This window comes from Pinus tabuliformis, chromosome X (genome assembly GCF_031772625.1).
Source record: "Pinus tabuliformis cultivar Carrire ecotype Pingquan chromosome X, CPIR1, whole genome shotgun sequence".
NCBI lineage: Eukaryota > Viridiplantae > Streptophyta > Pinopsida > Pinales > Pinaceae > Pinus > Pinus tabuliformis.
This window is the reverse complement of record NC_142308.1, coordinates 342,379,739-342,405,451: the sequence shown is the minus strand read 5'-3', so window position 1 is coordinate 342,405,451 and position 25,713 is coordinate 342,379,739.

Here is a 25,713-nt window from a genome sequence, read left to right as displayed (position 1 = left end):
GAGGCACACTGTATTACAACAGTTTCGGAATGTGTTTCCAGCAAAAGTTTCAGAGTTACCCCTTCACAGGGTAGAGGAAATTTCTATTAAGTTGGTACTAGGAGCAACACCAACATCGAAGGCACCTTACAGGATGAGGACTCCAGAGATGGTAGAATTGAAGTTGCATTTGAAGGAAATGATTGATAAGGGATACATTAGGCCAAGTGTATTTCCTTGGGGTGCACCGGTGTCATTTGTGAAGAAGAAGGATGATACTCTCAGGTTATGCATTGACTACATGAAGTTGAACAAGGTAACCATCAAGAACATGTATTTGTTTCCAATGACTGATGACTTGTTTAGCCAGTTGAAGGGAGAAACAATGTTCTCAAAGATTGATATGAGATCAGGATACCATCAGACATGCATTAAAGAAAAGACATCTATAATATTTATTTCTAGACTAGGTATGGGCATTATGAGTTTGTTTTGGTTCCTTTTAGTTTGACTAATGGTCCCACTACTTTTATGTGCTTGATGAATAGTGTGTTGCGTCCTTATCTGGACAAGTTTGTTATTATATTCATTGATGATATATTGATATATTTTAAGAATGAGGAAGAGCATGCCAAATACCTAGCAATAGTATTGAGATTCCTAAGAGAGCATCAATTGTATGGAAACTTAGTAAGTGCAACATATTTCAGACATAGGTACATTACTTGGGACATGTTGTTTCCAAGGAAGGCATAGCAGTGGACCCAGAAAAGATAAGGGATCTCATGGAGTGGGCGGCTCCTAAGAATGTGGATGAGGTCATATAATCCATGGGGATAACAGGTTATTACAGGAGGTTCATCAGGAAATTCTTATGGATTGCATATCCTATTACATCATTGCAGCGAAAAGGAAAGAAATTTGAATGGACCAAAGAATGTGCAACAAGTTTTGAGCATCTAAAGCAGTTGTTGAAAAATGCTTCGATGTCAAAGATTGCAAATCCAGATAAAGAGTTCGTGGTGTGCACATATGTTTGCAAGAGAGGACTTGGTGGAGTCTTGATGCAGGAGGGATAGGTGATGTGCTATGAGTAACAGAAACTAAATCAGAACAAGCAGAACTATGTGACACATGATCTTTATTTGCCAACGATTGTTGGTGTTCAGATATGAATCATACAATTCACCAAATTCCACATTAATTTTCAACTTGAGGCTCGACTGGTTATTTCAAGGCTATCATGCAAGGTATATGCAGGCCACAATTTCCCTACCCAGCATTGAAAATTCAATCATAAACATAACAATGTGTAACAACAAGTAATAACTGTAACAAAAATCAAAGTAACAAGTTAAGACTCACAATAACACCCTGATAAATCATTACAAAACAAGAAAATAATGCAACAAAAATAAACCTACGCACACAACTAATCCAACAATTCCTGGTGAGGAGAGTGGGCCCAACTCCCTAATGAGGGTTGCGACAAGATCAAGAACTATGAAATTCTCAGAAGATTAGAAATTGTATTAATCAAAATAACATTACATAGGTCTACTGTTACAACTCATAATTCTTGTGTATCTCTTTGCGGCGGTTTTCCCACCCCTGTAACACTACTTATACATTTCATTTAACAACTAAATTTTTCTAATATTATGGTAGCTATCTGCCTACAAATACATAGCAATTATAAAGATACAACAGAATATAAAGATATCACTTGTGTTACTCGATAATTTGAACCACCGTTGCAGCTAATATCAAAAGATTGCGCTGCCAACTCGATAGTCATCATATGCTGAATCATGGTCTTGATCATCATTCCTTCGAATCTGTAAGGAAACTTAAGTTAGCAAGTCACTTTAGGCAATAATCCCCTACGACTACACTTCATCAATTAATAATTCACAAAGACATGAAAATAGGTTACCTTTGCTGGTTAGAATAAAAATTGACCAACAAGGACATGAAATGAGTATAGGAAAGGGATAAAAAGGTGGGTAAAAAGTAGGCAAATTTAGTAACCAACATCTCCCCCCAACTAGCCTTCTACATGTCCTCATGCAGCTTATCTTCTGCGCAGATCTGGTTTAGAGCTACTGTGGTCAACATGAAGCTATGCAAGGTCATACCTCACGACCATTTCTATTCTGGGAACCTTATATCCATCTGTGTGAAGTAATTCCTTCCACCAATCCTTGTCTACCACATAAGCTGACGTGTACTGCTTAGCTGGCAGTCAAACAATGGGAAATCGAAATATTAGACCCATCCATCGAGTACCACAATGTTGAATACATGCGACATATCGTGGTACTCTTTCGCAATTCCAAACAAAATTAGGGGCCCTAAAAGGTTCGTGTGTCCTTACTATTGATGACGACAACATCCATCATTTCTGACAACTGTCCTCAGCCTCCTCCTGACAAGTAAAAATATTCTTTGTACACATGTCAGTGAACCACTTCTATGTTGCCAACATCTGACCCTTCCATCCTTCTATTTCCAAGAAGGTACAATGTTTGTTAAAAATATTTGCAACTTGAAAATGCTCAATTCGAATTAAAAGTGACATTGTCGCTTTTCTCTCTTTGAACATGTCGAAGGCTTTCTTCCATTTAAGCTGGTTAATCGTGAAGGAGGTGAAATCTATCAGTTGAATATCCCCCACATATGGCACTGGATTGAATGATTGATCATTCCCCATAAAATAATCGTGCATGTAGGGTTCACATATTAAGTGTTGGTTCAAGATATTGTGACCCCTTAGGATCCATAGAAATTGTATCAGATCTTAGATTTCACGGCTTATCTCCTGATGGATGATCTCCAAACAAAAGAAAAGGTATTGTTCATGGAGTAACAAAGAATAACTATGAGAGGGAGGTCTGCGTGCCATCGCCTGCTATGCCAACACATATTTCATCTTTGTCAACCTTCAGTAGTTTCACTTACTCTTCTAATTCCCCAGTACTTTTCTACTGCTTCTCCTGTTTCTGCTTTGATTTCTCTATCTGGGTCATATAATCAGTTACCACTTTCACAAATTGTTCCTGAATTTCTCTCACTCCTTCCCAGTGGGCTTCCAAGGGGATAGACCCCCGTTGAAGGTGAGACATAGTAGCCTGCCATTTCAGAATTTTTGTAGTTAACAAGAATTCCCATGACTCAAACAAATGCAAAAATGACTCAGTCTATGCGACTGTTGAAGTTGTAGGCATGTCTTTCGTCTGCATTGCTGCTAAAGTTTTTTTGGCTCCAGGATTTATAGTAGCCCATCGACATTCCTCTATGCATACTCACCCGTCTCAGTAAGAGTAACACTTGCTTCCTTAGCTTAATAATTTCCATTTTAATTGCATATTCTCCTTAAACTGTGACCGGTACCGTTCCTTGATGGGGACCCTTCTCGTTGCACAATGTTCAATGAATTCCTGTTTTATAACGACCTCCTCCATTGGTCTCACGACCAGTGTTGGATTTGGTGGATTGACGTCAGTGAACTCAGCAAACGGCTCCTGATTCACCCTTATTTCTTCTGTTTGCTCCATAACTCGAGGGACGGACCCAACATATTCTTCCAAAGGTCTTGGAACCTCCATACCTTCCCTGAATGGATCCAGAGCCACCGCAAGTCCTTGCAGAGTAGTATTTTCAACACCCTTTTCCTGTGGCTGCTCTGTTTCCCAGTCATCTTTGTAAATTTTCTCAGAAATTGGTTCTGTCCCTTGCGAGTTGGTACCAAAAACAACATTTTTTTCCAATGTCTCTGTGGAAACAACATCAGCAAAAATCTCTTCAACTTTCCCTTCGGTCGACACTGGTTATTGTGTAACAATGTCGACCACCAGTTCTTCAATTTGCCCAATTTTTCCATGAGTCAACACTGGCTCTTATGTGACAGTGTTGATGATGGTGCCCATAGCTGTCCCTACAAATCTTAGTATCAGGGGAGAGATCATTTCTTTCACCGAGGGTCTAAGGGAGAAAAATTTTCTTGCCCCTCTTGGTAGGGAGGTGGAAAGAGGAGAATGAGGGATATCCTCCTCAATCTTCATCCTTTCAGCACCTGCTGCTTCAATTCCTTCAATTATTTCTCCTTCCCCTTTATCTACTAGATGTTATGCACTCTCCTTCTCCTTTTCTTTCTGTGCTTCTTCCGCCACTTGTTCTTCTATTTTGGCCGCTTACATGGCAATCGACGTTGGTTCTTATGTATTAACGTCGACAACAAATTCTGTTTCTTCCACCGGTTCCTCCACCACTTTGGCAGGTGACGCTGGTTCTTGTGTAACAGCGCCGCCTACAATTTCTTCCACTACAGGCAATTCTTCCATCAATTTTGCAGTTGATGTTGGTTCTTGTGTAACAGCGTCGCCTGCGCTTCCTTCCACTTCCATTGCTCTTGCTTCCAGGTTGAAATTCGATGTTGGTACTTGTGTAACAACGTCTCCTGCACTCCCTTCTGCCTCCATTTCTTCTGCTTCCATGTCAGCATTCGATGCTGGTTCTTGTGTAACAACATCGCTTGCAGTCTCTTCCTCTGTTTGAAATTCTGGTGTAGCCTGTTCCGTCGCCAATTCCTCCAATTGTTCAGTAGCTGACGTTGGTTCTTGTGTAACAACATCGTTTATCACTTCTTCTTCTACCACTAATTATTATTCCTCTCTTGCCGACATCATGGTCGCAAGTTACTCTTCTGCTAATTCAGTGAATTGTGGCCAAGCCACAAAAGTTTGTGATAAGGCATGCACCACCAGAAGCCTGACAAGCCCATGGTTTGTGAGGACCACCAACGCTTGGTGTGACCGATGAGAAAACCATGTCATTAACTGAAGGTTATTCCATAAGAAATATGACATATCCAGAGAATGCACCTGATGTAACCAAAGGCATGAAAGAAGTTAAAATGGTATTTGAACAAGGTAGAGAGCTGAACTTCACAAGTAATGTATCGCATAAAGAAGTATGCGACTTTGGCCCATGGATGTGGCAAGGATTTCCGATCGTATCCCCTTCCCTTTAGAACCATGGTTTCTCCTGCCTGCAAGAATAATTTCAGAAATTCTGGTAAGGGCGATTTCCTAGTGAACCATTTATGCCCTCCTTGCGGCAATTCACTAACAGTCAAGATAATTTCTTCAGTGACAGAGATTTCCATCCCACAAACTCTGGAATAATTCCTGACCAAATTCAATGCAAATTCGACTGTAATGGCTTCATCGAATCCTTGCAACCTCTCAAAATAGGTGTCTCAACCTGCATTTTGAAAAACTTTCCATACATCTGGATGGCACCAGACTTGCACTATGTCTTCCAGTTCGTGCCTAATAGATTTCCCACCCATTCTGCCAGTTGATATGTACCAGCACTCGGAGTAGCAACAAAACCATTGAGGAGAGTGTTAGCCGGTAAAGTAGCAATGAAAGGGATTGCAGTGGCAAAGGATGCAGTGATAAGGAAATACAGGCAAACGTTATGGGGAAAATCCATGGTAGATCGTGGTAATAATGGAAATTATTACAACACATTGGAAAGGACCATAATTTAATGCAATCATATGTGGTTCAAGTTCCAATGCATATGGATAAATGTGCAAGGTATGGTGGGGATCAAAATAATGATCATGGAATGTACGAGTTGGCATGAGGTTCAACAATGATAATGACGGATCATCATTGCTATTAAATACAACATCTTTAACATTAAATATGATACCTCTCCCCTACTAAGGGATGACTGTCCACGGTCATGTCTAGTCATGTCATAGGTGAAATATCAATAAAATCCATGAAGTCGGTTGGGGACGTACCTGGCGACTTAACTTGATAGAGTGACAACACCGAAGGAGTAACAACATCGGATGAGTACTTAGACCAAATTGCTACGAATAGAGTAACAACACCAGAGGAGTAACAACGCTGGAGGAGTAACAACACCAGAAGAGTAACAACACCAATGAAGTATTTAGATGGAATCACGACGAACATAGTAACAACACCAAAGGAGTAACAACACTAGTGAAGTACTTAGATAGAATCATGATGAATGGAGTAACAACACCAGTGAAGTACTTAGATGGAATCACCACAAACGGAGTAACAACACTGGAGGAGTAACAACATCGGAGGAGTAACAACACGACTCACGAGTTAAGTACTTAAATGAAATCATCATCTGTAGAGTAACAACACCGAGGGAGTAACAACACTAGTGGAGTAGCAACACTAGTGAAGTACCTGCAAGAAAAATAATGATAAAGTAGTAACAACATTTTATTATATATATTATATATATGTATGTATTTTTTTTTAAATTAAACAAGAGGTACAAAGGAAGATTAGTTCTCTACACTAACATTTTCAAAACCAGAGTTACCAGAGAGATGTTTAATAAAGGGTTCTTTAGAAGATGGATGGTGATACAATCTAAGGCGACGTCCATTTACAATCAAGGGAGTATGTGCCTCATCGATTGTTATAGGTCTAACAGTCCCATTATCAAACACCGTGTCAACTTCATATGGTCCCATCCATGTAGAGCAGAGTTTTCCCTTAAAATATTTGAACCAAGAGTCGTAGAGCAACACCCAATCTCCTCTTTGAAAAACCTTTTTCTTGTTGAATTTATCATGCCATTTAGTTCGCTGCTGTTGAATCACAACAATGTTTTGGAAAACTGTCAAACGAATTTCATCCAACTCATTTAATTGTTCCAGTCGTTGTATCTAGGCTTCTGAAAGATCCAAACCTACTTAAAGGGTTTTCCTGAGCATCTTAATTTCGAATTCCACTGGAAACAAAGGGCATCTCCCATATACAAGCTTATATGGTGAAAGTATCGTTGTGTTCTGCCATCTTGTTCTATACACCCAAAGTGCCTCAGGAAGATTTTTGGCCCAATTTTGGCAATGGTTTGCTATAGTCGTCATAATGATATTCTCCAGCACTTTATTCGTAATCTCGACTTTACCATTCACCTGAGGATTCTATGGAGATGTCACCTTGTGATTGATTCCATACTTCTTCATAAGTCCTGCTATCAGATGTGATGTGAACTACTCCCCTTCATTTGAAACTATCTCTCTAGGCTTCATATCGAGCGAAAATTTATTTGAATAAGAAGTCTAAGTGTTGTCTAGGTAAATCCTCTTTGCGGACAGAGATGATCCCTCTAGCCCAATGAGTGGGTCTAGCAACAAATGAGACAATCTACAAGACACTTTCCTAAATTACAATCAAAATGAGAGAAGAGGAAGGAGACCTACCTCATTCTGATGCTATAATGCACTCCTTTGTTGAAGATATTGATCGCTTTCTCCTCAAGCTTAGTCCTTACTGCTCACAACTTTTGAATACGTGCGAAAGGGTCCAAAGACACAACACAACATAAAAGTGCAACAAGCATAATCGAATGTAATCCACTTAACAGATCAAGGAGCATTAAGATAAATGAAGCATTGACACAAGCATTTATGGAAAGTGAACCAACAGTTGTATATATTAATGAATAAAAGAGGAAGCATACAACCTAGGCCTTGATGTTAGTAAGCCCTCCTTGAGTGAATGTCCAAGTCCAAGCTCAAGCTCTCCAAGCACTCCTTCTCCAAGCCAAAGTGAATAGCATGTAGGCACTATCTCAGCATAAGGGTGCAAATAATCAAAGACCAACCATTTGGGAATGGGAGAGGATGAATATATAGGCACGGAGAGGGAGTTAGGATCTCACCAAATATAGGGGAAGGTCCTCATCTTAAGGGGAAAGCTCATAGGGATAAGATCAAAGAGAAATATTGGGAGAATTCGACCACATCCACAATGAACAACCTCCAACTCATTGTTTTGGAAGCCTCTAGATCACGAAGCTTCTTGTCCTCTATAGGGAAACTTTCCTTTTAGGGATCAGCACAAGTATCCAAGTAAAAATTGCACTGGCAGCATGAGGCTAGTATGGTACAACTTGCCATCAGCACGAGTAGTCATTGTTGCAGTCGCGTTGAGCCATAAATTAGGGTTTTGATCTCACTTCTTCAAGGAAGGCTCAAGGCATGTTTTCATTAGTTCTTTAGGGAGGATCTGGACTACATATCAGGATGGGTACCTTGCATAATTTCCAAGTTTTGGGTACTCCGGGGTATGACACATAGAAGTGGAGGAGGTGTGACAAAATATTGTGTAATAGATGCCCCCTAAAGCATGAAGGCAGAAATGGGAGTGATGGTTGAGATGATTTACGAGCTTTTTCAAGGACGAGAACAAACAGCATTAGGAGACTTGCAAATCAAGGACACATATACATATACATATCTGATATCAAAACATGAATCCACGGTGTGGACGCAACCATCCAGATAGAAAGGACCATGTGAAAAGATCCATGGTATGGACACAACCACCCGAATGAAAAAGGATTGTCTGGAAGTCGAAGATCCAAGCTATGGATGCGACCATCTGATATAGAAGGATCATCATCATCATAGATATAAGGTCCCATGATATAGTCACGACCATCTGTATAGAGGAAACATGTATATAATCATGAATAATACATAACTCCGCACAACATAAGTTATATCAGAAAAAACTTAGGGTCTTGCGTTCCATCCCAACTCGATCAAAGTACGAATTCCAACATGCGAATGAATGTGTCGAAGTCGAACTTGCTAGAAAACCACCTGATTACCAGCCAATGATGTGAACCGTTAATAGGCACAAGAGAAATCACCAATAATGATAATGGATCTCATGGTATGACAATACAATCCATGAATGTGAAAATGAAGCTGAAGTTGAAATCTCATGGAATCATCTGATCAAAGGTCAAATGATGAATGTATGTTGAGTCTTTTGGTGATAGGAAGGTCTTCTATAATGTATAAGTCCTTGTTCTTCTTGAAGAACATCTTTTGCAGATCTTGCCTACAGTCAAGGGGAGCATGAACAGCACAATTCAGCAAGAGCAGGATGGATAGATTGGTACACTTTGGGGGAGCATAGTTGGAGATTTCAGCAAGTACTCAGGGGGAGTATGGACAGCAGAAGGTATACCAAAGAAGAGAATATCTTGGTCCGCCCTTTGCCCTTGATGTCAAAGGGGGAGAGTGACTTGGTGTAGTGGTTGCCATCAAGTCCAAAGGGGGAGATTGTTGGCATTATGATTCAAGTGTTGTCCTTGATGGCAACTCACTCAGAGGTTGGTACAGATACTCAGAAGTTGGTTCAGGTGATGGCAACTTACTCAGAAGACAGATCCTAGTACAGCTTGCCAAGGAAGTTCATACACGCAGGTTTGTTAAGCCCAAGTCGCGTGTACACGCAGGTTGGCTTCAGAAAAAGCGCGTGTATGTGGAAAAGCACCTTTGGTCCATGGCGGTTAGTCCTTGGAAGTTGTACCTATGGTTTCGGACCATTGTATCTCGACGGCGTGTCGATCCCTAGTTTTGAAGTTGATGGTATTGTGTTTCTATGGTTTTGGCTCTTGGTATTGAACAAGGCCTAAGGCTATATAAGGAGAAGATCACTAGGCAAAGAGTAAGTGTGTGTGGGTGTCTGACGCAGTGAGAGGATCTGGTATTGCTGGTTATCTGTTCGGGACGCTTGGCAAGGGTCGGATCTGACAGCAAAGGCAGAAGTAATCATTTCTAGATCTGCACGCGGGTTGCCTTTGGAGAAAGCGCGTATACACGCGGTTTTGGTACAGTGAAGTAGCGTATGCATGATAAGGGTTGATATTTCAGGTTGTTGCTGATTCTGGTGGTTGTTGCAGAGTTCTAGATTCTGGTTTGGGTTCTGTGTTCTTGATGACAGGGTTTCAGTGATTCGGTATTGGGTTGTTTAATGAATTATGATGCAAGTATAAGTTGATGATTGTATTGCGGTAATGTTTGCTTTGTACTCTTGGATCCAGTCTGAAAATTGATGAAACGTGGTCCCTGAAGGTTGTAGGGTCAGCACCTACGTACTAGTAAATGGATCAGCTAGTACAAGAGCTGAGGGGGTTGTAGCTCCCTTCCAAAAGTAGTTGGAAAACGAGAGAGAGGGTTGTAGCCCTCTGCAGGTTGTAGCCTGCATACTGGTAAAGGACTGCACCAGTATATTGTAAAAGAAGTTTCTCATTAAAGAAGAAAGAGACGAATTGCAGCAGGTGGTTTTCACCCACATTGGGTTTCCACCTTATATCATGGTGTTCATGTGTGTGGCTCTTGTGTGATGTTCTGTTCTGTTATACTGCACCTGTTTACTGCTAAATTGCTTAATAATGTTCTGATGCATTTACTGAAGATAAGATTAACTGAATCATAAGATATCTGCATATACGCTAGTTGCTTTAGACACAGTCGCGTGTACACGCGGGTTCACTTAACTGAAGTCGCGTATATGTTTCTGAGTATGAAATTGAAAAGGTTTTATTGATCTGATAATACTGATTCACCCCCCCTCTCAGTATTATTTCCAACAATTGGTATCAGAGCAGGTCCTTCAGAGGAAGCTTGATCGCTTGAAGGAAAAGATCCATCAAAATGGCTAATCCAGAAAGAGAGGCACACATCAGGCCACCAGTCTTTGACGGGAACAATTTTACTCACTGGAAGATAAGAACCACTGCATATCTACAGTCTCTTGGAGCAGAAGTTTGGGGACTCATAGAAGGAGGATACAAATTCCCATCAGCAACTCCTACAGATCCAGCAGAGAAAAAGCAATATGAGCTCAATGCCAAAGTAGTTAATGTCCTATTGAGTACTTTGACTCAATCAGAATTTATGAAGATCATGCATCTCAAATCAGCTAAGGAAATATGGGACAAAATCGTTACAAGCTACGAAGGAGATGATCAGGTAAAAATAGCGAAGCTTCAAACTCTCAGAATCCGGTATGAAACTCTTAAGATGCGAAGTAATGAAAGCGTAGCTAATTATTTCCTGCGTATGGATGAGATTGTGAATTGTATGAGGGATCTGGGTGAAGAATTTGAGGAAGTTGTCTTAGTTCAAAAGGTTTTGAGATCTCTGTCTACTAAATTTGATTCTAAAGTATCTGCCATAGAAGAAAAGGAGAATGTGCGAAAAATTACCATGTCACAGCTTCACGAGATCTTAACTGCTTTTGAAATGCGACTAGAGGTACCACCAGAGGCCGCATTCGAAGTGTCAGAGGAAGAAGATGAGGTAAATTTTGTCAAGAATCTTGAACGGGGAACTGGACGGTTCAAAGATAAGCTGCCTTTCAAATGTTTTCTATGTGGTAGAGTTGGTCACTATGCTGCTAGATGTCCTCATAACAAAGAAAGTATATATGAAGAAGATGGTAGAAGCTATTATTCCCATATTAAAAGTTCATTTAATGATAGTGAAGATATTAGAAGTCTCATGGCACACAAGAAGAAGAATGCTTCATCCAATGATAGCGAGGATATTAAAAGTCTCATGGCACATGAAGAGAAGAATGCAGAAACTGAAGAAGCTGCCAAATTAAAAGAACTATTGGAAACAGAAACCAGGGTAAGGGAGAAATTGCAGGATATAGCAAAAGATCAGAGCACAACTATTCAGAGACTTGAATCAAAGATCCTCTCTCTAAAAGAAGATCTTGAAGATCAAGAACATGAAGTGATCAAACTAAAGCGACAAGTAGAAGAAGGGAGAAAAGTTGAAGAAGACCTAAGGAAGCAGTATCTGAAAAAGGAAGAACAACATCAAGTTGAGGTAAATATCTTGAAAGGTAAACTAGAAGAAAAGGATAAGCTTTTACGATTTCAAGATAGTTCTAAAGTCTTGGATGATATTCTTAATAGTCAAAGATCTCCTGCTATCAAGACTGGTCTTGGTTTTCATGAATATGTTGAAGGTGAATCTAGTTCACAAGGTGAGACAAGAAACTCTAATGAGAAATCTGAAATGCTCAAGGAACAACCAAGAAAAGAAATTCCTCAAGGAAGATCCTTTACTCCTAACTATGGACGTGATAGACGATTATTTCCTCCGCTGAATAAAGTTGAATGTTATGTATGTCATAATCTTGGACATGTTGCAGCCAGATGCAGAAGTAGAATGGTTCAAGAAAGATCATCTCATCCCAGGTATTTCAGAGGGTATTGCTTTGCCTGTAATGCATATGGACACAAAGCAATTGATTGTGATAGAAGGAACATGAAAAATATAAGGTGTTATACATGCAACAACTATGGGCATAAAGCAAGGGAATGCAGAAGCAGATTTCAAAATTCAAGACAAGGGGACCATACATCATCACAGTTGCAGGAATTGAAGAAGACAGAGACAGAAAGGTGTGGGACAACTCAGTCAGCTGACATAACAGACACAGGGGAATCTGAAAGTGATGAGATTCAGTATTCCATCCTGCATACGCTGAGATAATGAAGACAAGTCGTGTATATACGCGAGTTACATGCTGCAAAGTCGCGTATATGGAGAAAGGGCAGCAGAACAGATGGTTATATGGAGAAAGGGCAGCAGAACAGACCCAGGTTCAGTCATGGTTGGCTCAGACTCAGGGGGAGCAGAACAGACTCAGGAAATGGTTCAGACATGGTTGGCTCACACTCAGGGGGAGAATATTCTTCAAATAATGCATTGTTGGCATTATGGTTAGAAGTTGTTGATAAAGTCTATGAAGATAAATGATACATCTTACTGTTTAGGAATGGTATTGCAGGCTGATGCTTATATCATGATGCTGTTGGTGGCTTTCATAAGTCTTGGTCTAGATATTTCGTCTCTATGTCATGTATCTCTTGTGATATCTCTTTTATGGTGTCAAGGTCATGTAACGGCCTATGTTGGTTTCCCCACTATGCCTGGGATGAATGATGAATGTATGTTGAGTCTTTTGGTGATAGGAAGGTCTTCTATAATGTATAAGTCCTTGTTCTTCTTGAAGAACATCTTTTGCAGATCTTGCCTACAGTCAAGGGGAGCATGAACAGCACAATTCAGCAAGAGCAGGATGGATAGATTGGTACACTTTGGGGGAGCATAGTTGGAGATTTCAGCAAGTACTCAGGGGGAGTATGGACAGCAGAAGGTATACCAAAGAAGAGAATATCTTGGTCCGCCCTTTGCCCTTGATGTCAAAGGGGGAGAGTGACTTGGTGTAGTGGTTGCCATCAAGTCCAAAGGGGGAGATTGTTGGCATTATGATTCAAGTGTTGTCCTTGATGGCAACTCACTCAGAGGTTGGTACAGATACTCAGAAGTTGGTTCAGGTGATGGCAACTTACTCAGAAGACAGATCCTAGTACAGCTTGCCAAGGAAGTTCATACACGCAGGTTTGTTAAGCCCAAGTCGCGTGTACACGCAGGTTGGCTTCAGAAAAAGCGCGTGTATGTGGAAAAGCACCTTTGGTCCATGGCGGTTAGTCCTTGGAAGTTGTACCTATGGTTTCGGACCATTGTATCTCGACGGGCGTGTCGATCCCTAGTTTTGAAGTTGATGGTATTGTGTTTCTATGGTTTTGGCTCTTGGTATTGAACAAGGCCTAAGGCTATATAAGGAGAAGATCACTAGGCAAAGAGTAAGTGTGTGTGGGTGTCTGACGCAGTGAGAGGATCTGGTATTGCTGGTTATCTGTTCGGGACGCTTGGCAAGGGTCGGATCTGACAGCAAAGGCAGAAGTAATCATTTCTAGATCTGCACGCGGGTTGCCTTTGGAGAAAGCGCGTATACACGCGGTTTTGGTACAGTGAAGTAGCGTATGCATGATAAGGGTTGATATTTCAGGTTGTTGCTGATTCTGGTGGTTGTTGCAGAGTTCTAGATTCTGGTTTGGGTTCTGTGTTCTTGATGACAGGGTTTCAGTGATTCGGTATTGGGTTGTTTAATGAATTATGATGCAAGTATAAGTTGATGATTGTATTGCGGTAATGTTTGCTTTGTACTCTTGGATCCAGTCTGAAAATTGATGAAACGTGGTCCCTGAAGGTTGTAGGGTCAGCACCTACGTACTAGTAAATGGATCAGCTAGTACAAGAGCTGAGGGGGTTGTAGCTCCCTTCCAAAAGTAGTTGGAAAACGAGAGAGAGGGTTGTAGCCCTCTGCAGGTTGTAGCCTGCATACTGGTAAAGGACTGCACCAGTATATTGTAAAAGAAGTTTCTCATTAAAGAAGAAAGAGACGAATTGCAGCAGGTGGTTTTCACCCACATTGGGTTTCCACCTTATATCATGGTGTTCATGTGTGTGGCTCTTGTGTGATGTTCTGTTCTGTTATACTGCACCTGTTTACTGCTAAATTGCTTAATAATGTTCTGATGCATTTACTGAAGATAAGATTAACTGAATCATAAGATATCTGCATATACGCTAGTTGCTTTAGACACAGTCGCGTGTACACGCGGGTTCACTTAACTGAAGTCGCGTATATGTTTCTGAGTATGAAATTGAAAAGGTTTTATTGATCTGATAATACTGATTCACCCCCCCTCTCAGTATTATTTCCAACATGGTGTAGTACATCACCTACTATATCATCAGTGGATGCGGGCATGGAATAGGTGGCCACGTAATTAAATTGTGGTGGGGATGATACCATTTGCATATAAGAACCATTTAGGGATGATGGTTTATTGGGAGTTTATTTAGGTCCAATGAATGCAAGCTGATTAATGATCACAATTCTTCCTTTATGCGGGAAACACATCACTCGAAAGAGGGAGCAGACAAGAGCTCCCATGACGCAAACATAGTCATGACCAAGGAGTAGATTAAAATCAAACGGGCCTTGGACAACCATCATGCCTATATAGACAATCTTTCCTCCCAAAGTAATAGGCAACTTAGGAAGGATTCCTAACAGTTGACCCATTCCTCTGTTAAAAGCTAACAGATTCTGGGTGATAGGGACAAGTCGAGGAGAACCTAAATATTTCCAAGAAGTTGAGGATAGAATTATAATATATGCATCCTCAACTATGACTGTGCTAGGTATTTCCATATTGTAATCATGAAATGTAATCTGGAAAGGCACATAAGGCGGAAGACGATATCCTGCCAGTTGACTCCAATCAAAAGAAGTGACTAAAATACTCGAAAGAGGTGTCGTAGGAATGTGAGAGTTGCCCTCTTGCTCTGTGGGAACAAGAAAAATGCTCTCATGCACCTCAGTAATGAGAGGATTTCCCTCCAATTCATTTGAAACTAAATAAACCAAAAGAACCTAAGCAGTAAGAGGTTCACTCTCTACCGGAAAGGTACAATTAACTAAAGGTGGAGCCAAGTCTACCAATTTCTCAACCAATGGTTGGTCAAGAACTGACTCATGAGACTCACTTTCAGAGAGGGTAGGGTTGACCAAAGATGAATTTTGATCAATTAGTTGATCGACCAATGAAGGATTAGGGAAAAGCTTTCGACAACCAACCGGAAGACAAGGCTGGGAAGCCATAAGGTTTTGCAACTCTTTGGAAGCTTCATCCATAAGAGGACAAGTATGAATGGGATGATTACCTTCACACAACTTATAGGGATATTTGACTTTTCCCTTTTTCCCATGGACCTTATTGTCACTAGTTGAAGGTTTATTGCTAACATGATCTCCAGAGGTTGATAAAAAGGTCGATGTGAACCTATGGACCACACTTCTAATATCTTGGGAATACCAAGACAATTACGAAGAAGATGGTCACCCTTACAGAACATGCAATGGAATTTTACCTTTCGGGGTTGATTGGAAGATTTTTCTACATCAGTTGCATCAGTAACAATAATTTTTTGCATTAGCTTCCTGATTACTAGAATCTAGAATTTCACGAAGCGAATAGGAAGAATGAGGTGAAGAAGGCGAGGGGTCAACTTTAGGATCAACATGAGGTTGATTTTGTTCATGTGGAGGAGAACTCGGTTGAAAAGCAGTTTGGACACTCGGAATCACCGAGGCTGAAAATAACCAAATTGGCAGACCAATAGTCAATCAAGGAAGGGACAACATTGCCATATAAGGAACACTAGTATTTCCAAAAGAAGGAAAAGGACTAGGATTCCCATCATAGGGGTTTCCTTGACTCGTAGACTCAGGAAATGTGGCCATTCGTATCAACCTAAGATCTACTAAGGAGTATTTCCACAGGAAGGATGTTTTTCCGTGGTCAATTAATTTATTTTAGAACTTTAACAAAAATAAATAAAAGAGGGGTAATATAGGAAAACGGGTTTACCAAGTATCCGTGAACCGCTATATACACCTTAGCCGAAACCAAGGACTTAACGTATGGTAGCCAATCTCCCCGAATGTTGTCTTCGGTGTATCACATTTACAAGGCGGTTGACTTGGTTACCTGTGGCTAAAGGATATCAACCTAATGGGGTCTCCCAATATATACTCAACAGTACGAAAAGCACAAGTCCATGTTAGCGCTGTCTAATGAATAACCATTCAGTGAGAGCGTTCCCATATACTTGCCATACTAAAGTGCCTCCGATATACTCAAAAGTACTAGAGAACCTTTGATATACTTCCGTACTAGAACAGGATTTCACCCCTGGGATACAATGCAGAAAGTTAATGAAAGCTGCTATGTTTAAAGATGCCAGAACACATCTCTATCCTAGACCTATAAATATTTACGTTAGGTTACAAATGCTCCTAGGTTAATTGAGGTAAATTTTAAGTTTATCTTGAATTAGGTTTCAATTTTATGGCTCAATGATGTCACCTGAATTCCTATAATGCAGCTAAATGAGAAAAATGAAATCTTTTCATTCGATGAAGGCTAAACTAATGAGGGAATAGAGACAAGAAAAAAAATGCACCAATCAAGAAAAACACACTAAAACATATCTCCCTAACTTTTCCAATGCAAGATGTAAAAATGCAATGTGCAAATGCAATCTTATGAGAAACAAAAATCACTTTTCTTTGACTAAGATACACTAATATTTTTGTTCTTTTTTCTTTCAATTTGATTCAATATGCAAACTAATGCATAAGCAAAGGGAAATGGATTTCGAAAGAACTAAAATTTATTTATTTATTTATTTATTTATTTTTATTTTTTATTTTATTTTTTATTTTTATTTTTATTTTTTTATTTTATTTTACTTTATTTTATTTTATTATTATTATTATTATTTTTTTTTCCGAATAAAAATCGTTTCAAAAATACTTAAATGAAGAGATCCTTTCACTTTTATTTTCAAAATAACGAAATCAAAACAAGGAAAGGACTTGTCGAAGGAGGGCCATAATGAGCTGAATTCGACAAGAAATGACCTGTCAAAGGAGGGCCATAATGATTCCCTCATCATCGACACGAAACAAGGAATAAAGTGGAATAAACAAGTATGATCCAAGACTATGGAAAAAGGTCAGACAATGTATAGGTAGTAAACTGCAGATAAGACTTCTCTTGAACATGTCGGCAACACGACTCCAGAGTGTGGCAACATTTGACTCAACATAGGACAAAAGGTCATGAAAATGAAGTGGAATAGTCAGATGAGAGGCAAAATGGATCACCCAAACCCAGAAGGACAAGTGACTGAGTGAGGATATCCCAAACCCGACACGAGAAACATGTGAGTGTCATGTTCAAGAGGGACATGCTACCTATCGAAGAGATGTTTCACTTTCATTTTCCCCACTATTTCTAGCGAGTACCCCAATTATTTTTAATCACAATATTGAAGGGGATATCATATGCTTGTCGTATAAGTTCATTCTTCGAATGAATCCATCCTAGTAAGTTTTACGAGCGCTAGGAAGGAGGAAATCAGTTTCATCATGGTGACGAGTCTTTCCTCGTTTAATATTTACGAGTCTGACAGAAGAGTAACTCGATGTTTTTTTCATATTTAGAGAGTTTGAAAAAGAGACGAAAAATAAAACTCCATCAGGTCCCTTTTCATAATTTGTCTATGTTTATATGGATTCTTGAGCATTGCAACTCATAACATATTTTAATAGTTGGCAAGTTGAATTACAAATAGAGTTGGGGTTGCTGATAAAGGTACTAATGGAATCATCCTCTGTTTCATCCTGAAAACAGAGGGCCTCACCAATGGTAAGAATTGGTCTAATTTCTTCATTTTTGGGTTCAGGCCCTTTCGTAGGTAGAGATGTTTGTATTAAGGTAAATCCTATTTTATCTGGTGAAGTCAGTTTTGCAGGGGGATAAAGGATAATATTCTTTGTAGCTAGCCCATTAGATATTACCATATTTCTTGATCGACACCCAATGTAAGCATCTCTAGTTGTAAGCCATGGTCTTTTGAAAATCAAAGGATGCCCACTGTTTGGGGATTGGGTATGTAATACCAAAATATCGACAGGGTACTGCCATGAGTCTATTGAAATGGTTATATCTTCCAACTTCCCTACCGATCTTATAGTATATTGATATGCCATTTCTAGGACAATGGGAGTTGGTTTAAGGTTTCGTAGGACCAAGGTAACCACGGTTGCAAAAATTATGACATTAATTTGTGCCCTCAAGTCTACCAGAACATTTGGGATACCATCCCCATTAATCTGTACTTCAAGAATCGAGTTCCCTAGATCCTCGTATTAAACAGGTGTAGGCTTCCCGAACATTATGCTTGATAATTTTCCCATAACGTGAATAGTGAGTGGATCCTTTGGTTTTCTTCCAGGTTTCTTAGAGAAATATTATTTGATCATTTTTTCATAAATCGGTACATCCCTCATAACCTGGAGTAATGGGATTTTGACAAATAAATTTTGCAATTCCCCTAAAAATTCAAATTCAGAACGAGGACTCTATTTACTCAAGGATAGTCTCTCAGGATAAGGTGGACCAATCTGACATCCTCTAGTAACAATTGTTTGAGAAGGGGGTTGTTGTTCCATAGGAGTTTATGTTGACTCATCCCCAGTTGTTCCAGCAGAATTCCTAGGTTTTGGTTCTGAGACTTCATCATTTGTATGTTCAACAATTATTGGTGAAGTATGAGTATTTACCACTCGATCGGACTAAAGATTTAATTCATTACATTCCACAGTGGTAATACTATATGCAGGAAGGTTGAGTGTCTCAACCTATTGAGCCCCCTTATTGTTTGGATTTGGGTTGGATTGAGAAGGCAGTTGTGGACGAAGAGGAGGATTACTGGTGGATGCATTAGAAGGTAATTGTAACTGTTATTATGGCATAGGCTGGGAGAACTATCTTAAAGGAGGAGGAGGTCCATGCCAATTCTAGGACCATGAAGGGGTTGGACCAGATTGAGGGAACCGTGGTTGCCAGGGCATTGGATATTAACGAGATTACGACCATCAAGGTGAAAAAGTTACAGACTGAGGCCCAAAATTCAAATTATTAAAGTACTAAGAGGGGTCTTGAGGCATACCTTAATTCATGTTCTGTGGCTGTGGTTGCCATGGTTTCCTTGATCCCATGAAGTACATCTGATCTATCTCTTCATTTTCTCCCTGAAAAATTTCCTTCAACCCAGGAAGAGATGGACAAGTATTAGTGGAATGACTCTGCTCCCATATCGCATAGGTCTCGACAATATTCAGTGGACATTCCTTCAGTGGGTGCTTCTTCCTACATTGAGGGCAGAAAATGGACATAGCCTTCTCTGCTTCCATCTGCTTTTGTTTCACCTATAAAACATCCAACTGCGAGGACAGTGTGCTCAAGATATCGGTCCTCAAGTTGTCCATCAAGTTTCCAATTTCTACTTTCGTAACTCCACCACTAGATTTGTTGAGGCTTCGAATCCCCTGTCTATGCCTTACTGCCCCACGTGAACACTTAATGCACAATTCTCTAAGGGTGTCGAATTATTTCTTTGATATATCTCCCTTTCCTACTACGTTTAAAAGTTCCAAAGATTCCTCCCTTAGTGCCCGGAGAAAAATTATCTTCAAGATGTCCTTATCCAGATCATTATGGCTTGATCTCTGCAAACTATATTTGAAACGTTCCACAAAGTCCTCCATGTTCTCATCCTCTTTCTACATAATCTTAAAGATTTCTTCCTTAACATCTTAGGATTTGCAGTAGTCTTGATATTTTTCGAGGAAAATTGTCTTCAAATCATCCCATGTAGTAATAGATCTTCCCCCTAAAGCCATGAACCATCTCAAAGATGTTCCCTTCAAAGTGGCGGGGAATATCTTCAATTTCTGGGCATCAGAAATATAGTCATACCCCGAACAAACAACGCTGAATTCAAACATGAATGTGTCCTAATCTTCAGAAGAAAGACCATGGAAGATAGGTAATGATGTCAAAGAAATAGGTTTAATAGGCGCATCACTCTTGATATCTCCAATTGGGAACTCGATCAAAGAAGTTGTAGGAGCCATGAATATCATCCAATATTCACTTGGAACCTAAATAGGTTTTGGTTGTTCTATAATGCGTAGTTGAGGTTGTTTGAAAACACTTCCCTCATCAAATGGCGCAGAGAATTCCCTCAAGTATTCTTCTTCTGAACTCACAATGTTCAGTTCCTCCGATCCTCTACTTGCTACTTCTTCTTCACCGAATTGTGACTTTGTCAGTGGGGGAGGTTCTGGTTGTGAAATGATTGCCCTCCAGATCTTGTATGAGATCTCACCTTAATAGCAGCTCACAACGATGCTCCTGACTCAAATTTTGAAATGATTTCTTGGATGTAGGTAATTCTGCCTAGATCTCTCCTTCCTCTTTTTTGGGGTCTTCCTCTACCCCTTTTATTTGTATCTCTGTTCATGCAATCAGAAAATAAAAGGAAAAAATTCAAGAAAATCTAAATCTCAAGACCTGAATCAAGGTAAAAACTTCCCTCCCCAAGACAAGAGAGTGGCCCCTAAAAAGAAAGCAAAAGTAGGAAAACAAACCAACCACAAAATCTAAGCTTGGTACCTAAAACAGGGTGAAAAAACTTTCCTTCCCAGGATGAGAGAGCGATTCCTATAAAAGAAACAAAACAATCTAATGCTCAGGACCTGGAGCAGGGTGAAAAAGCTTCCCTGCCCAGGACAAGAGAGTGGTCTTATGGTTATTACTATTTTTACTTTCACGCCTTCAATAGTCTCCCCAACAACGACGCCAAAATGTTGGTGTTCAAATATGAATCATACAATTCACCAAATTGCACATTAATTATCAACCCGGGGCTCGCCTGGTTATTTCAAGGCTATCATGCAAGGTATATGCAGCCCATAGTTTCCCTACCCAACATTGAACATTCAATCATAAGCATAACAGTGTGTAATAGCAAGTAATAATTGTAACAAATATCATAGTAATAGCAATTTAAGACTCACATCAACACACTAATAAATAATTACACAACAAGAAAATAATGCAACATAAATAAACCTACACACACAACTAATCCAATAATGCTTGGTCAGAAGAGTGGGCCCAACTCCCTGATCAAGGCTATGGCAAGATCAAGAACTATGAAATGCTTAGAAGACCATAAATTACATTAATGAAAATAACATTATAGAGGTCAGCTGTTACAGCTCATAATTATCGTGTATATCTTTGTGGTGGATTTCCCAACCCCGTAACATTACTTATACATTTCATTTAACAACTGACAATTCCTAAGATTACGGTAGCTATCTGCCTACAAATACATAGTTATTATCAAGATACAACATAATATAAATATAACACTTGTGTTGATCGATAAGTTGAACCACCATTTCAACTGATATCCAAAGATAGTGTTGCCAACTCAATACTTATCATACGCTGAATCATGGTCTTGATCATCATTCCTTTGAATTTGCAAGGAAACTTAAGTTAGTAAGTCACTTTAGGCAATAATCCCCTATGACTATGCTTCATCGATTAATAATTCACAAAGACATCACAATAGGTACACCTTTTCTACTTATAATACAAATCGACCAACAAGGACATGAAATAAGTACATGAAAGGGATAAAAATGCGGGTAAAAGGTAGGCAAATTTAGCAACCAACAACTATCATTCATGCATTGAAGATGTAGAGGCACTATCTTCTTGGCAGGAGGTTTCATTGTATTGATGAGTGATCACAGTGGGATGAGGTACCTATTTGACCAACCAAATCTGAATGTCAGGAAAGATAGATGGTTGACTACCCTTAGTGAGTTTGACTTCAAGATCTGATACATTCAAGGAAAGGATAACAGGGTTGTCGATGCTCTTAGTAGAAGAGTATAGGTAAATCACATAACATATATGAGTTCATATGGGATAGATTTACATGATCATATGTTACAGGCACGACAATAGGATGACAAGTACCAACAAATTAGGCATAGGTTAAAAAAGGGTATAGGTAATCAGGATGTGGACTATCATCTCACAACATATTGCTTGGTCAGATTTAGGGACATGATTTATGTGTCGGATGAAATTGAGCCCAAGAAGATTATCTTGAGGGAGTTTCATGTCAAGCCATGTTCAGGTCACCTACAATATCATAAAACATTGACAGCAGTGAAGAAGTTATACTATTGGCCGAATCTTAAGAAGGAAGTGGCAGAGTTTGTTGTTAGATGATTTGATTTTAAGTAGGTGAAATATGAGTGTAAGCACACAACTAGTTTTATATAGCCTATCTTGATTCCGAAGTGGAAATGGGAGGTCATTTCCATGGATTTCGTTACAGGTTTTCTAAGGATATCTAAGCAACATGATTCCATCATGGTTGTGATTGATAGTTTGAGAAAGTTAGCTCACTTCATTCTAATGAAGTCTACATATTCGGCTAGTGATGTGGCACATTTCTTCATCAGAGAGATAATGAGATTGCATGGTGTTCCGAAGGAGATTTTATCGAATAGAGATACTAAGTTCACTTCCAAGTTTTGGGAGGCGTTATTTGCTGGTTTGGGTACAAAATTGGACTTCAACAAACTTATCATCCACAGACAGATGGATAGACAGAGAACATCAACATGATACTGGAGGATATGTTGAGAATATGTGTTATGCATCAGTAGCGAAAGTGGGAAGAGTATCTTCCACTAGTTGAATTTGATTAAAACAATGGTTATTAGGAGTCACTGAGGATGATTCCATTTGAGGCACTCTATGGGAAGAGTTGCAATACTACCATCAGCTAGAGTGATCCAGTGAATAGGGTACTTATAGGATCTGGCATGTTGGTAGAGATGGAAGATGAAATGTATGTTAGAAAGAGGAATTATTAAAGGCATCACAAGATAGGAAGAAGAGTTATGCAATCCAAAAAAGTGCATTTAACGGGTTTTAGGTTGGGGAGCATGTGTATTTGTGCATCAAGCCTAAGAAGAGCTCTTGAGGATTGGATCATGTGTGAAGTTGGCACCTCGGTATTGAGGGCCTTTCGAGTATCCTTGAGAGGATTGGACCAGTGGCCTACAGGGTTGCACTGCCTCTAACTGTGAAAGTCCATGATGTTTTCCATGTTTCATTGCTTAAAATATATGTAAATAATGTTGATCATGTTATTTATTGGTCTGTATTACAGGTGGAGCCAGAAGGAGAATTCCAGCCAAAACCTCAATGCATATTGCAATGAAAACAAGTCATGCTCCAGAATAGAGCAATCGAGCAAATTAAAGTGCAATCGAAGCACTTTGGACCCAATGAAGCTACATGGGAGATGGATGATCAAATGCGGACTATGTATCCTTCATTGTTTGTTGGTTGAGGCAAAGTAATTTTGGTATATGTATATATGTATATGTATGTAAATACTACAATGAATTGTGTTATAAATATCCAATAAGTGATATGGGTGTTATTTTTTCTTGTTTTTCATGTTGGTTTTCTTTTCAACAGGTTTTTCATTATAAATACTACAATAAGCTAAGTTATAAAGCTCCATGGGCAATATGATTTTCTTTTCAATGGTTTTTCTAGTTGTAGGTGTCATAGAACATGGAGGATGGTGTTCCCCTAAGGGGGAGGGGTCTGTAACAACCCTGTTTTAAAAGTTCATGTAATAAAGTTGATAAAGGCAAAATAAGACCAAGGTCATGGGACACGTATTCCAAGTTGAATGTTGGGAAAAACATCCTAGTGGGAATCACTTGTTGTTTATTATGGCTAGGAGGAAATTGGAAAAAAATGACAAAGGTTTTGAAAAGGCAAAGAGGCATTAATTGGCATTTTATTTATGAAAATTAAGGAAATTAGGAGAAAAGGAAGGTGAAAGGTCACATGTTGCATGTGAGGAGGAAATTGAAGGAAAATAATGGAAATTGAAGAAAATAGAAGCCTCATTGATAAAAAGGCTTCTCAGGATTAGTTCAAATCCTTTTGTTAGTATATTTTTGGAATTAGTTTGAGAGAGGAGAAGAGAACCAAGAGGAGAAGGAAAGAAAGCAAGCAAAGGAAGGACAAGGAGATAAAAGTAAAGAAAGGATAAAGCAAGGAAAGGTTGGATCAAGTGGATTCAATGGGAATACTTGCAGCGAACATGTTGTACGTATTATTTCCTATCTGGTTTTGGCATGCATGGTATATGCATGTGTGTATTTGGTTCATTTTTTGTCATTGGCATGGGTTTTGCCGGGTTTCGACAGTGGTTTTAGCCTTGCCTTTCCATTTCCAGATAGTCATAGTGTGATGGGATTCATTCTTGGTTGAGATTTGGATTTCTAAGAGATTTTGGATCCGGGTGAGGTGGTCTCAGAAAAATCCCAAGGGTTGGGGGTGGAGATGGTTTTCTTCGGGAAACCCTCAACAGGTGGGTAGATATAGGAAAATTCCTCAAGGGATGGTGAAGGAATTCTAAGGCATCCAAGCTCAGTTTGGTTTTGTGATATTGGGACCGGTTTAGGTCAGACCACGATAGTGTGAGGGTGGAAGTGGTTTGACCTCTAGATTCCCTTGGTTTTTTATGGATTGGTTTATCCCATGAGATCCCACATTCATGCTTGGAATATGGCACAAGGGTGATTGGTTGAAAGAAATATTTGGTTTAGCCCAATCTATGGTCAGGTGGTACGTGGAAGTCCCTGAATTGGTTGGTTTTTGCATATGGTGAATAAGAGCTAAGTTTCTCTTGTCCTTATGAGTAAATGTACTTGTTATTATGTGGATTTAATGTTTTTTCTATCATTGTTAATTATCTAGTTGTTTGTATGTTATAAGCATGGTTTTATGACAATTTTAAGTATGTCTCTTAGCACCTTTTAATTGATGAATAATGGGATAATGAATGCATGACCTAATTGGTATTATTACATCTATTATGAGAGGTCATTAGTCCTTCTTGGTAACCCTAATATAGGTTTCAGATCTCTATGTCCAGATATGCATTTATGACCTGTAGATTGCATGTTCACTATGTGTTTGACAGAATGATTGTCATGGTTAGGCCGGGCTAGGTCAAGTCCTTGAGTAAGTTTTGTGTTAGAGTATTTTTCTCTATGTTATTTATCATATCTAGAAGATTCATTAAGTTCTGGCAGGGGTCTGGATCCTAGCTCTGAAAAAGTGGCTTAAATCTTGTAGTCACTGTCACAAAACTACTTGAAAGAGACTACAATTGTTGAAAAGCAGGTCTGTGGGACAGACTAGAGGGTTACAGTCACTTGGAGGCCTCATCATGGGAGTGATTGGGGGTCTATCGCATTGAAAAAAAAAGTCTTCTCAGGGGATGGACACCTGGAATGGTTGGTTAGTGCTTGGGGGTACTATAGCACTTGAGGTAAGTTAGTGAGGTCTTGTTTTGTCAGATCCATTTCCTTAAGGTTATATAGGAGGTTGAGTCATGTCACAGTAGCCCCTCAGCACATGTTTACCCCAGGAAAGTCGGTGAAAGTG